The following is a 15,295-nucleotide window of genomic DNA, read 5'->3' on the forward strand; positions in this document are numbered from 1 at the left end:
AGAGTTGGGCTGCCGAGAATAATGGCTGCCCGTGCACACCACCGATTGATCAGTTACAGATTGTTTAGTGGAGTCGGACCTGCAAAACAGGCTATTAAGCATTTTGTCAGCTGGCAGACGATTAATGATGCATATCGCACAGTGTAAATGTCACCAATAATCAATGTCTTCTATTGACCACCCTTCGTATTCAGGGGTTTAAAAGAAAAATTATCTATACACACACACATACACTTTCAGTCTCTGCACTTTCTGTGAACTAAAAAAAACTCTACACTTTCACCTTTCAAATTCTAGCATCTCTAAAACATTTTTCTTCTCCACCTAGCTCTGCCACTTGTCACTATGCATCTGCTTTAAGAGCTTGGTCATATCGTATGGGAGTCACAAAATAATTAGCTAAAGCATTATTAAAGTCCTGATACTGCTTGTCTTTAGCCAAGTTCTGCTTGCATCATCTCCATTGTATTTCTAGGAGTTACAGATTCATACTGTGAAGAGCTGACAGGGAGAAACTCTTCACCAGAAGGAGGCAGAGTAACAGGTAAAGACAGCATCACAAATGGTACCCAAAGTCAAGGGAAATCATTTATAGGTTACTGAGTATCAGATCTTATCAGGTTGGCGAAAAAATAATATGGTAAGACTTTGCCCTCTCTGCAAAGCCACAGGTATCATGTGAAATGCAACTTGTATTGGGGGAACCATAATATAGGGAAAAGTATGACAATAGTGGGCAAATCATGTTTGGCAAAATCAGTATACAAAAAGCATATGTGAAACGGCTTAATTTTCCAATAGTTGCTGAGATAATGAGGAATAAGTCAAGACAAAAAAAAAAAAATGCCGCTTAAATTTATCTTCAGTAACCTGAACAAACATTTGTCAGATCAGGCCAGGCAGTGTATTAAAATAGATTTTGGAGAGTAATGAGCAAACGTGCTTGGAAAAGGTGTTTTCCGAGCATGTTCGTGCGCTAATAGTGTGTCTTCGGTGTGCTCGAAAAATATGTTCAAGTCACCGCAGGTGCATGTCTCGCGGCTATAGGTTAGTCAATCCCTGCATGTGTTGCGGATGTTGAACGTCCGCGAGACATGCAGGCGCAGGGACTCGAACATATTTTTCAAGCACGCCGAAGACACTCAGCTAGCACACGAGCATGATCGGATAACACCTTATCAGAGCACGTTCACTCATCACTAATTTCGGAAAATTCTGAACCCTGTAGTTCCAGAGGCTGACAAGGTACCGGCTTCGGCTGTGCATTTTTTTTTTTTAGAAAGCGGTTAAGACATTTCTAAACTCCCCGATAAAGTCTCCCTTTCCAGCCTCAGCTGGCCTCTCCGCTAATGTCGAGCTCCATTTCAATTGTGAAAAAAATTCATGACAACAATAACACATTTGAGACTATGATCAAATCCTGGTCCCCCCCACCCCCCGAAGTTTCCGTTTTCAAATGCCCATGATATTCAGGCGCTGGCTATTTGGCTCAGACGGAGATGATACCTGTATTAAGTAACAGATGTTTATGGATATTCACAGATGCCTGCTTCCACAATGGCACGGACGCCTTCTTCAAATGGCTGCCTCATGTTTACAGATAAAAGCTTTCAAGGCATAAGTGTTTCTGCAAGCCTGGATATTATAAGCATCAGTTAGCCAATAAAAGGTCAACGTGCTCTGCTTGCACTAAAATAAAAATATACTGGTGTCTTGTCATTGAAGATGTTCCACCGCAGTAAAAATATTACAGGCACAAGCAGGCAGATTAGACGAGAGAGAGGGTGGAAGAGGAGAGCAAAATGCTCTCATACACTGCACCTTAAAGAGTTAACCGTTCCTTGGAAAACCGGCTCTGTGAGCGCGGATGATTTTCTGATCAATAATCTGGTCATTTGTGCAGCAAATCGACGGACAAACAATGGAAATCTGTTCCATCGGTTGGAAAATTATCAGCCTGGCCTCTAAGGAGTTGTTACTTTTAGCTGCTTGTGTCCACAAAGTCAGGGTGGAATTTGTCAATCGATTTTCATCCGTTTTAAGAGTGTAAATTGAAGCAAAAATTACCTAAGAAATCATTGGTTAGTGCAAAAATTGAACAAACATTACTGTTTATGTACGCTCGTCAAAGGCAAAAAAAAAAGCAGGCATGGTCACTTTGGAGGGAATGCGCGTTTTTGAAAATGTAATAAAGGGAGTGCGGTATATCAGCACAAAATTACTTTTCAAACCAAGCACCTGCTCACCTACTTGTTTTGCAGACATCTCTGCCCTCCTCTCCTGTTGACACTCTTTCGAGGGGCCACCAGGAGTAGAAGATGGATCAAAAACAATAGTGGTGGAAGGTTCACCGAGCGCCTGTGCTTGGCTTGAATAGTTATTTTGTGTACCAAGCTTCCAGCACAAAATTCCTGCTTAAACCATTTTCAGTCCTTTAAGTACTATAATGCCACATTGTATATGAAAGCATGTACCTCTTTATAAATTTAGCGCATTTCATTCCGATTCAGGAGGAGTTCAGTGCCATTCATTGCCGGATCAGATTTCCAGAGTCGTTGAGAATGATACGGTAAAGGACGCTTGCCAGGCCGAGTGTCTGGATGCTAGTTATCACGTATAGGTCCCCTTTCCAATTAATAGGACATGTGCACAACACCTACTAGGTGTCCATAAAACATATCGTTAACCGTCAGCAGTGCCTCTACTCTTTAATCTACTCTTGAGGGTCCTCCTTAGGGCGTACTCAGACGAATATATAACATGGTCGACAATGGCATAACAGTGCATAGACTGGCTGGCTGCTCTACTGACCATGACCGATGCATAGAAATATATGATGCCGTAACGCGCAGGTCCACGAAGGTGCTGGCCAGTCCGTGCACTGCGATGCGATTGTCGACAGTGTTATACATCCATCTAACTTTGCCCTTTTCATATATATGTTCTACCATCAAAATAGTGCCGCTATATACACTATCGAGGTATGAGCATATGAGTGCCCAAAAGAGATCGTCCGACAGCGCCATCCTTAACGAGGATTAAGTGGCGGGCTACTTTCGCTCAAACCACTATCTCCATTGAGGGGTGTAGCTATAGCAGGTACAGGCCCTGGAGCTTTGAAGGGCTAAAAAGATCCCTTTGGCCCATGAGAGATGTCCAATCATTAAAAACCTATGAAATTTGGGAGCCCGTTTGGAGATTTTGAATTGATCTCAATATCTATAAGTTATGACTCAGACTCCATCATAGAAAGCCCTCTAGTGCAGGAAAATCGCCTGAGCAAAAAATATACGCAATTACGAGCAAGTTTAGGTCTCCACATGCTGCTGACGTAAGCACAGATGATATATAGTGATATGAGATCATGAGCAACTGATAACCTGGGGTGGGGTTAATTCATCGAGTGTCAAGTGTATACACTGGGAAATGTTGACATGGTGATTACCAAACCAATAGAGATAGAGCCACACGTTACACAGATAAGTTCATCAAATCTGCTTCAGCCACCAATGACGAATACTAGATCTAGAAGTAAAATGCAAGTTGATTTTAGACTCTATGATGGTTAATTTCCGTCCAACTGGCTCCAAGAGAACAAGGTTTTCTCTAATTAGATGATCAAGCCACAAGTTCGTTACTGGTGTGTCTAACACATCGTCTGCACAATGGACATTTTCTTGTGGAGATGGATTACAGTAATGGAGCATTATTACAAAAAAAAAAAAAAAAAAATCATTAAAAAAGGTAGTAATTTGAGCCAGAGACCCTTTTCTTATTCTGTTCCCCTCAGGACAAGCTTTTGATGTATACCGTTGACAGTGGGATGCAAAATATAACACTGTATAGTCATTCGTGAGGAAACGCTGCCCATAAGGTCCTCAAGTATACTGCACGGTATATTGCATGCAGTTATGGAATAGTGTATATGGCATTTCTTTTTTCACACTATAGTAAAAGGACACTTTTGGCCCATTAAGCACATGGAGCCCCTATGGGCATTCTTAGTGAGTACACCAGCAGTCTATCAAGCCATCCTGATATGAAGAGGATCTTACTAGCCAATGTTAACCTTGAACAGCGATAACATATCACTTACTATAACTCACTTTATGGCCACCCAAAGTGCAAAGAACTCCAACGCAGTCCTGGTCTCTTAAAAAATGTCCCTCTACCCTGGGACTAAAAAATGACTCGACACATCACAATCGCCCTACCTGGAGGCCTCAATTTTCCAAACTCTGGCTTTTCCGCTCAGATTGGTGCTTTGTTTCAAGATAGCCTCCTCACAGTGGCCTGGGAAGAGCAGTGGTAAGCCTAAGCCATGCCTTTCCTGCTTTAAGGGATAGAAAAGGCAAGGACAGCGGGTTTAGGCTTACCACTGAACTCACCACTTTTGGCGCCATCTTGGAAGCAGTCCAATCTGAGTGGTGGAAGGCAAATGAAGAGCACCAGGTAGGGCAACTATACACGAAAACGAATGCTTAAAAACGTATGGTTACTTGGAGTCCAGAGCTTGGCCTAGATTTCTCACCCTGACCAATATTTCGGCAAAATAAGCATTTTTCAATATCGTGCCAGGAGACATTTATGCCCATATTTGTCTTTATGTTGCTAGTCTATCCACGTCCCGATACTATATTGAATTTTCATTATTTCATTAATTGGTACATTAAAGGGTGGACACACCAGTAGATGACTCCATCAACATCTGTAGATGGCCATCAAAAAATTGTGTTAACTCCTGATTGATCCATTTGTCTAATGGATGAATCAGATGGCAAAAATACAGAACAGAGGAGACGTCAACATGTTATACTCTTGGTATCTTCCAAAAAGATATATTACATAAGAACAACTTTATATCACTTTAGCATTTGTTTCCCACAAGCAGTTTAGATGGGTTCCAAAAAATATTTAATGAGTATGATAGGAGTGTAAGGATTCTCTTTAGAAATACATGGTTTCGAATTTCCTAGAGATTCTCTTCAAGCTTAAAGAGTTCTCGTAGAGGATCTATGGCGTAACAATTTTCAAATTTATCTCAAAACTCTCTGAGGACCTCTGACAAGATTGGATGTGAGCAGGAAAAACAAGATCAAGGCAGACAACCAAGGAGGAACAGTACAACAGTATACTGCCTCAAGGAAACCACTATTTAAGGAAATTGCCTTTTTTACAATGCCAAGATAAGATAAATTGCTCAGCACGACAGGCATCCAGCACAAAGTTATTCATGTTACGGGTATTTACGTTGAACCGGACAAATGTGAGGAAGGGGCGACAAAAATCTGTAAAAGTGGCACAGACTCGTCAACGCAAGTTTGAGATTTCCTTGGTAAATAATATTTCTAATAAATGTTACAACTTGATGTTGAAAGGGTTAAATGCTCTCTCATCGAAATAACGCCTTTCAGAATTGGAGCTAGGCCAGCAACCATTCGATTGCCTTCAGACTGCCATCTAAACGTATGTGCACTTGACGTCTTTTACACGCAAGGGAACCCGCCGGAGTTTTCATAGAGGATGTACACTTCCGGACTTGGCTTTTTGTTTCAGTTCCAAAGTTTTTTTTGCATCTTTCCGGTTCTTTTTTTGAGCGACTGTTTGCTTTTGACTGCCGGGGGGGTCTTTTTGTATTGGTAGTTTCTGGTCATTTCTTTTTCGCCATTTATCAATGAAGAAACTGCTAGTGGTTTCTTTAGTAGAAAAACCGGTAAAAATTAAAAAAAAAAAAAAAAAAAAAAAAAAAAAAAATGACCAGTATTTTTCAGGGGTCTTTTGAGCCTTCCTATTGACTTATTGTATTGTAAAGTATGGAACATCTTCAAAGTGGAAGACATCTGAAGAATCGTCTGCTGACTTCTCTTAACCGCCTAATGTCTTCTAAAATGTGTAGTGGTTAAAAGACACTTAAAAGACTAAACTTAAGAAGTGTTTGAGAGCTTGTCCAGGCATGTTTCAGAGTGGACCTGCCTGAAACAGCGTGTGTGCACATACCCACTACACTCCTGAGGTTTTGAAACACAACCAGGGGAGTTATGTGGCCATACTTTCAGGCCCAACATAGGTGCTATCTCAATAGCAATCTGTTGTCCATATATCTTCCTATGGATATATCCCTCAGAAGAGGGAACTACACTAGGGACTTCCCTCTGTGTGAAAACTTATTATTTGCATTTATGCCAGGTACTGCTACATAATTAAAGGGGTAAAACTTTTTGTCTGACAAGCAACAATCAGCTTACCACCGACGCACCCTCAAACTGAAAGGAGTTGTCTCCAAAGAGAAAACTTTTAGAAGGACAGAGTCATACATTCACTCATGCTCATGAGGGTATCGAGATTGAGTCAGGACTAGAGAGGAGAGAACACAAGCTTAAAAGTTCGGGGTTTGTGCCGGACTGGGGGAAGTCAGTGAGAGGGCGAAGTCAGTGAGAGGGCGAGAGAGAGACCGAACTTCCACAGATCCACTGATCTTCAGTCAGGAGGCCCACAGTTGACAGGACATCAGACCCTGAAGCTTGGACGTGTGCTCTAGAGTCGGAGTCAGAGCCCATTTTGGTGGAGTCGAAGTCGGAGACGGAGGTTTGGCTCACCATCTCCACAGCCCTGGTATGAGGAAGTCTGAGTCGTGGTGTCGGAGACATGGAAATTGAGAAGTCGGAGGTTTGCCTTACAGACTCCACAGCCCTCGTGTGAATCTGGTCGTCTTCTATACATAGCTGTCTTTTACTGTGATATGCTGTTTTATGAGCATTAAGGAATGGTTAGATTTGCCCTCAATTTATTTTCATCTTCTCATATAACAGATGTTGCGAAATGTAGTTGGTAAATGTAGTATTACCAATTCAAGTGGCCATTTAGTAATCCAGTCTGATGAACTACATGAACGGTGAACATTTTGAGTGTACCAGAGATAGATCTATTGTTTCAAGAACTCTGCCTGGGCCAACAAAGGGGAACCAAAGCTGGTAACACCCGTTTATGACCTCCATATGCTTAAATTTGGCATGTTAATAGGGATAGTCTCCCAAAAAAGGGCTCCGTTTAGAACATAAACTATAATATATTTAACCTGTATACAGTTTCCAGAATCAAGTCAAATTGAGAGATGAACTTGGCATATCCCTCATCTGTAGAAGCAGGGAAACATCCATAATATAGCTGTTAAGTTCTGTAGGGACATCGCATTTTCAATTTCCATCAGCAAATTACTAGTTTATAGTATTTTGCTGGCACAATATATCTTTGCAAAATACAACTTTCAAAAATATTTCCCTTTGATTAAAAGAATGCCCAAAATACCGCATCTTTTCCCACAACGAGATTTATGTGTAGCTATTTTTCAAGTAGCACATTTGGATTAATGAAAAAAAAGTAAGCCAGCAAAGAGGTGAATCCACAAGTAAATTAACTCTGTTCATTGAGGTGGAACATCGAAGGAATATTTTCTACACCTTCTGTAAGCTCCTCTCTACGAGATGCATCGGTGGAATACAAAACCATAATAGCTATATTAAATTTGTTTCTTTCTAACCGTTTGCGCGTTTCTCTTTGATGGTTTATATTTACTAATCAGTTTACTTCCACCACATTGGACAAAAATTAGATTACAGAAGTTGACATTCCATCACGGTTCTGTCGATTGAGGAGTTAAGTCAGGTGCAGACATTCATCATCCCATGTGAAAAAAAGTTATAAAAAGATAAAAAAAAAAAAAGGAAAAACTTAATTTCCACCCATAGCAGCTAAAAAGCAATATTACAAAATGCAAAGACCGGCATCCTTCCACGGTAGGCCATCGGAAGGGTCGTAAACTGATGAACTAGATCTAGGAAAAGTAGCCTACAAAGTTGCACATTAGTCAGATTATGCTAAACACACAGTATTCTTATTGAGGGATGGGAAATTACTTTCTTCAGGTCAGCGATCCTGAGTAACGGGTCACTCGCTCCCTAAACATTGGTCATTTTGGCTTTGTCGTCTATTAACAAAAGAGCACAAGTTCTCACACATGCAAGTAATTGTACTTCTGGACTAACGTTTTTATAGAAATCCCTGGCCTCTAAAAATAATAGAGTAATATTAACTGTGGTCAGCCTTTGTGAAAGGTTTGACTCTGGAACAAATTTATGTACGACTTGTAAAATATTAGGCAACACGAATGTGAAAAGTCTTGAGCCATAAAGAAAACCTGCTAATGGTAGATAAATCCCAAATGGAGGAGTCAATCTAGAATGGATCAAGCTTTTCTGGCTCACGATTAACATCTTTAAGCTGTGACTTTCAAAGAGAACAACGAGCGGATCGGAGACTGAGAAGTAACATGTATCATTGACTTTTTTTTTAAGATCCAACTTCTCCATTTTTTTTTTTTAACTTGGAATATTAGTAGGGTTTCCACCATGCTAGTAAATCAGCAGCCCGATAAGAGACAGCCTGTCACAAGTTTTTATTGGCATCGACAAATTGCAGTAAATTCAAACAATAAGGTAGTGGATTGGAAACTCCTCATAGGTCAGGTGTCCCCAGACCTAGGAACATGAAGAGTGATAATGGTAGGAAGAAGCCGGAGTGGACAATGCACGAAAGCTGGTCACATGCGGCAGCCGGACACTTACAGATGGCTTGTTTGGGCCTGAAAGTGAAGGAAGTGAAGTGGTAGGTACACATCCAAAACAACACTCTTGCTAAGGTCTATTCACACATGCCAGTTTCTTTTTTTATAATACTCAAAACCTTGTTGACATTTTATGGATGGAAAAGTCTTAGTTACTCACCGGTTAACGGTATTTTTCGGAGTCCATGACAGCACCACCTGAGAGAGGGGATCCGCCCTTCAGGAACAGGAAACCTACAGATACAAAAGGGCGGCACCTCTCCTACGCATCAGTTGGATTACAGAGCACAAGAGGACCACAATGGTTAATAGCAAAATTTATACACAGTGTTTTTTATACAACTATTCATTACTAGTGTACATATAAGAGAAAGAAGTGCATATCCAAATTTAAACTACAAAAAGGGGGGGGAATATACGGGTGCTGTCATGGACTCCGAAAAATACCGTTAACCGGTGAGTAACTAAGACTTTATTCGGTCGTCCATGACAGCACCACCTGAGAGATTTAGAGAGTAATAACTATTTTAGGGAGGGACTACAGCCTGCAGTACCCTTATACCAAAAGAGAGGTCTGTGGAAGCACCCAAGTCTAGCCTATAATGATTATAAAAGGTGCTCGGAGAGGACCAAGTAGCCGCCTTACATATCTGGTCAATGGAGACTTCTGATCTCTCGGCCCACGAGGACGCCATGGCTCTGGTGGAATGCGCCCTCAGTTTTGCAGGTGCCGGTCTGCCCTTTGAGGTGTATGCAATTGAAATAGCCTCTCTAATCCACCTAGCTAGTGTATTTTTTGACACTCTACAGCCTTTCCTGGGACCTTGATGGGAGATATATAGGGCATTCTCCTTTTTCCAGGGGTCAGTAACCGCCAGATATTCTTTAAGGCATTCTCTAACATCTAAGGTGTGTAATTTCTCTTCCTTCTCATTAGCTGGATTAGGGAGGAAGGATGGAAGGACTATTTCCTGTGTTCTATGAAAGCTAGAAACTACCTTCGGTAAGTACGCCGGGTCAGGTCTGAGTATTACCCTATCGTCCTTAAACTGTAAATAAGGAGGACGCCTAGATAATGCCTGGATGTCGCTTACTCTACGAGCTGAGGTTAGAGCTACCAGGAAGGCTACATTGAGGGACAGGTTTTTTTATAGAGGCTGATGAGATGGGTTCGAATGGAGCTTCTGTCATGGCTGTGAGGACTAGGTTCAAGTCCCATGGCATGAATCTATCCTTCACCACTGGCCTGGATCTACCTGCTGCCTTGATGAATCTACTGACCCAGTAATTACCCGCGATGTTGCAGCTAAAGAGGGCCCCCAAGGCTGAAGCTTGTACTTTGAGGGTACTAGTGGAGAGCCCCATTTCTAGACCTTTCTGAAGAAATTCTAAGATTTGATTTATAGGAGCCGAACCCCCAGCGACTACTCTAGAGTTCTTTAGGAATCTCTTCCAAATTCTGACATAGATCTTGGTAGTAGTGATCTTTCTACTTTTAAGTAGAGTGTCAACCAGGTCTGGGGAGAAGCCTTTATCTTTCAGCAATGTCCGTTCAAACTCCACGCCGTCAGATGTAGGCCAGCCACCTGAGGATGAAAGACTGGGCCCTGGGATAGGAGATCCGGGATCTCCGGCAGGACCCAAGGATCGGACACTGACATGGTCCTGAGGCATGAGAACCAAGCCCTCCTGGGCCAAAACGGAGCGATCACTATAACTTTCGCTCTGTCTCTCCTGATTTTCCTCACCACTAGAGGTAATAGCGATAGGGGAGGGAAGGCATAGGATAGCCCGAAATCCCACTTTATCAGCAAGGAGTCTACCGCCAGGGGGTCTTCTCTGGGATTTAGTGAGCAAAATTGCCTTACTTTCCTGTTTTCCTTGGTGGCGAAGAGATCTATCTCTGGCAGTCCCCACTTCTGTACAATCAGGTCGAAGATAGAGTTTTTAGGGACCATTCTCCTTGCCTTAAGAGATTGCGGCTCAGGAAATCTGCCGTGGTGTTTTCTTTCCCCTTTATATGTAGAGCTGTTAATGATAGGAAATGCTGCTCTGCTAGCTGGAACAGCCGTTCTGCTACATTCATCAGGGATTTGGAACGGGTCCCGCCTTGGTGGTTGATATACGCTACGGTGACCAGATTGTCGGAGAACACTCGCACATGATGGCCCTGTAGATACACAAGCAGTTCTTTAGCCGCCAGCTCTACTGCTGTCAATTCTTTCAAGTTGGATGACATCTCTATCTGATGATGCTCCCATAGGCCCTGGACCAGAATTTCCCCCATATGAGCCCCCCAACCGGAAGGGCTAGCATCCGTGGTGATTATGCGGGATATGTCATATTCCCAGGGAACCCCTCTGGATAAATTATTCTCGTCTAGCCACCATTCTAGGGACTCCCTTGTGTTTCGGGACAAGGTTAGCTGGCCCTCTAAGTAACCCCCAAGCATTTTTTGATGCCTTAAGACCTCGCCCTGTAGAGTTCTTGAATGAAACTGGGCCCACTGGACCGCCGGGATACAGGAGGAAAGTGAACCTAGAAGGGACATGGCTTTCCTGAGGGACATGGTCGGGTTATTGGAAGCGTTCAGGACCTGATAGTGTAGGCGAACCAGCTTCTCCGGGGGCAGACGGCATTCCTGTTTTTCGGAATCTAGGATGAGGCCCAAGAATTGTTGGATTCTCATCGGCTGTAACCGAGATTTTTTAATGTTAAGCAGCCATCCTAACCGTTCTAGGGCAGACCTTGCCCTTTGTAGCTGTTGCAAACAATGGTTAGCCGTTTTCCCTACAATCAAGAAGTCATCTAAGTAGGGAACTACTAAAATGTCTGATTCACGTAGATGGGCCATAACTTCCGCTACTACTTTAGTAAACACACGGGGAGCGACTGCCACCCCAAAGGGGAGGGCCGCATACTGGAAATGTTGAACTGACCCATCTAACTGCACTGCCACTCTGAGAAAACTCTGATGATCTGCATGAATGGGTATATGGTAGTAGGCATCTTTCAAATCTAACACCACCATGAAGCAGTTTTGAAACAGTAATTTTATTGTTGAATTAATTGTTTCCATCTTAAATGGACGTGTGACCAGGAATTCATTGAGGGATTTAAGATTTATTATGGTCCTAAAGGAACTGTCTGGCTTGCGGACCAGGAACAAAGGGGAGTAGAAACCTTTCCCCCTTTCTTCCTCTGGAACTTTAGTTAGGACCTTTTTATGGCAAAGATCCCGAACTTCAGCTTCCAGGGCAGACTGTTCTGATGAGGATGACCTAAGAGGAGTGACCTTAAAACGATCTTGGGGAACCCGGGAGAATTCTAGTCGTAGGCCCGCAGTTACCACCCCCAGTATCCAGTTGCTATTAGAGATTAATGCCCAGGCCGGGTAGAAGGCAGCTAGTCTCCCCCCTACCGGAGCAACTAGTCATTGGGGCGGCTTTTTAGTGTCCCGTGCTGGACCTTCCTGGCGCCCCCCTCCTCCGAACATGAATCCAGTACCTCTCCTTTTGTCGTCCCATCTGCCCTGATCCCTGGACGGCCTCCTACGGAAATATCCTTTCCTGGTAAAGGGGCGTCTAAAAGAGGGGTTCGGCAGACTGGGGAACTTCTTTTTATCGTCCCCGGCCTTCTCTAAAAGTTCATCCAGGACGGGCCCAAACAGGTATTCGCCCTCACAAGGAATGGAACAGAGTCGAGATCTGGCCTGGATGTCTCCTGGCCAGCATTTTAACCAGAGAGCCCTTCGAGCTGCGTTGGATAAACCTGCGGTCCTAGCCGCCATCCTCGCAGAATCTGCTGACGCATCAGCCAGAAAAGCAGCAGCACTTTGGATAACTGGTAAAGCTTTTCGAATGTATGCTCTTGAGGTTCCATCCTTCAATTGGGAATCCAGCTGATCCAGCCAGACCATCAAGGATCTGGCCGTACATGTGGCCGCTACCGCTGGTCTCAAGGCACCCGCTGACATCTCCCATGTTCCTTTCAGAAAAGAATCCGCTTTTTTATCTAGCGGGTCTTTTAAGGAGGCCATGTCATCGAAAGGTATGGAGGACTTTTTGGAGGCTTTGGCCACTGCCGCGTCCAGCTTAGGGGCCTTGTCCCATTTGGTTACCACTGGGTCATTAAACGGGTACCTTCGTTTGAAGGCAGGTGGCAAAGAACCTCTTTTTTCAGGCTTTTTCCATTCTCTATCTATTAGGTTCTGGACTTTATCATTCAACGGGAAGGATCTGCGCTTTCTGGGATCTAGGCCTCCGAACATCACGTCCTGTGCCGAAAGGTCTGGTTTTGTGTCTGCTACCCCCATGGTGGACCTTACTGCTTTAACTAACTTATCCATCTGGTCTAAGGGAAAGCAGAAACGGCTCGAGTCTTCCTCTGAAGATGATGAAGTGGAGGCCGGGGAATCTGAGGAGATATCGATTCCAGGTGCGGCCGAGGACTCTGAACCAGAGAGGTTAACATCTCTTCCCTTAGAGGAGTCTTTTTTAGATAGGGCCTTCATTTCTGTCCTGATTATCTCCCTCAGGCTTGTGGTGAAGTCCGGTGTTTCTTCCGCCACCTGTATGGACGGGGAAGAGTGTAAGGGTCTGTCAATCTACCCCTAGGGTACCCCTATCCAACCCCTACCGTTTGTCGCACGCATGGCTGACACAACGTTTTAGGGTGGCCGTCTGGCAAAGGGCAATTACAGAGGGCACATTCCCTGTGCTTCTGCTTCCCCGTAGCTTTCCTTGCCTGCGAAAGAACAAAATAAAACACTGCATCAGGGTACATTCACGGAGATCTCTTGCCCATGCAGATGAGGCAGGTACCGGGTCACGGAGGGAGGCAGGAGGGTCCTTTAGCCTGGAGGAACTTCTGTGGCTTTGTTCGCCCGTCCGTTTCTTCTTCTGCTGGCCACTCGCATGTAAATTCACTGTGGCCTGTTTCTCTGGGTGCTCCTGCGCCTCGTCCTGCTGCTCTGTGGGGGCTTCTGTCGAATCCATTGCTGGGCCTTCAGAAGCACCCCAGCAGCGTCACCTCCTGTGCTTTTAATGCCTCCCACAGTGTCCGGGTCAGCAGGGCTCTGGCGCGGCACCTCCCCCGGGTCCTCCCCCCCGCGACTCCCCCCCCCACATGCTCCGTCCCCCCCCCCGGGTACCGCGCGCCGCCCCAGACCGCCGAGCACTGGCGGCGCATCCCGGAAAGCCGGCCGGCACCCGACTTCCGGTTTCGGCGTTCCCGGCCCCGCCCCTTCCGCTGCGTCACTTCCGCCGCGCGATCAAGACCGCGGGAGCGCGCGGAAAGGAGCCGGCACGGCGCCCCCGGCTCCGGAATGCCTGCCGCCCCCACATGCGCCGACCTGCGCCCGCCGCACAGGCGCGACCGCCAGCCCCCGGCGAGAGAGAGGAGCAAGCGGAGACCGGGTGAATGCAACAGGAGGGGTTCCAGGGGTCATACATACCTTGTGCCGGCCCTATGGAGACGGCTGTCCACCGGACCCTCTGCTCCGCCTGCTCCAACCACTGTCGTGGTGACCTACCCGGCCCCACCGTGGCGCATCCAGGGACCCGAGCTTGACCGAGGTAGGAGACCCCCCCGCTACCTGGGTCGGTCAGCCGGCCTGGGAATCCCTCGACGACTCCATGATGGACCATCTGTAGGAAGTCCCGTCCTATAGGAACAGGAAACCAACTGATGCGTGGGAGAGGTGCCGCCCTTTTGTATCTGTAGGTTTCCTGTTCCTGAAGGGCGGATCCCCTCTCTCAGGTGGTGCTGTCATGGACGACCGAATAAACATCTTTCCAAAAGAAGCAGCACAACCTGTATGTATCAGATCATTGTTACCTAATGCGGTAGGTGCTGTAGAAAAGTTATAACAAGAAGCCAAGATGATCGGTAAGTTTTGACAGAAGCACGTTCACTCCATTACAAGTAAATGCTGCTTGTTATAAGCATAAAACCTAAGGGCTCAGTCAGACGCTCGTTTTTGACAATTTTACCTGGATAGAAACCGTGAATATTCTACAGGTAGAATTGGTCTGAGTCATCCGCACAAAATCATCAAGACATGTCGAAATTTGAGTCACAATTGGGATCAAACTCACCAAAGCAAGTTTATGGGAAAGCGAAAAAAAAAAAAGGGAAAGCACTCAGATGTCATCCATGTGTGCTGTCTGTTTTTCAGTTTCCCACTGACTGATGGAAGGCCGAGAAACCGCCAACTTTAATCATGCTTTGCGAATAAAAATTACTGACGTGAATGAGCCCTAACCTGATACATACTTCATTATTGCCAATTCATGGCCATGAAAAGCATGAACAGGATCAGAAAATCAAAAAAAAAAAAAAAATCACCCATTTATCAACTAAACTCAATTTAAAAAGTTTATGCTAGTTCCTACAAAAAGTAGGAGTAGATCACGCCAAGAGTCCCATTCGAGTAACATGCAAGGTTGGCCATACACATTTAGATGCCCGACAGCTCACCGATGCTTTGGCCAACTCTCCGATACACAGGAGCGCTTGCTTGGCTCCTGTGGTCTCTACGAGAAAACCACCAAGTGACGCATCGGTCAGTGGGTTATCTCCGGGAGAACAATGACATAGCAGAAACAGACATGCGCAATAGAACTCTCCCAACCATCAGTCGGCCGGCGCCACCTTACACATTAGACCGCCATC

At 44.9% G+C, this 15,295-nt stretch overlaps 1 protein-coding gene across 8 annotated transcripts in view; it reads right to left on the reverse strand.

Moving 5' to 3' along the window:
- PCDH1 (protocadherin 1) overlaps positions 1 to 15,295 on the reverse strand; it is a 220,191-nt gene that overhangs the window by 52,871 nt on the left and 152,025 nt on the right. The window lies entirely within an intron of this gene.

This window comes from Dendrobates tinctorius, unplaced genomic scaffold (assembly GCF_039654945.1).
Source record: "Dendrobates tinctorius isolate UK_male_01 unplaced genomic scaffold, ASM3965494v1 ptg000020l, whole genome shotgun sequence".
NCBI lineage: Eukaryota > Metazoa > Chordata > Amphibia > Anura > Dendrobatidae > Dendrobates > Dendrobates tinctorius.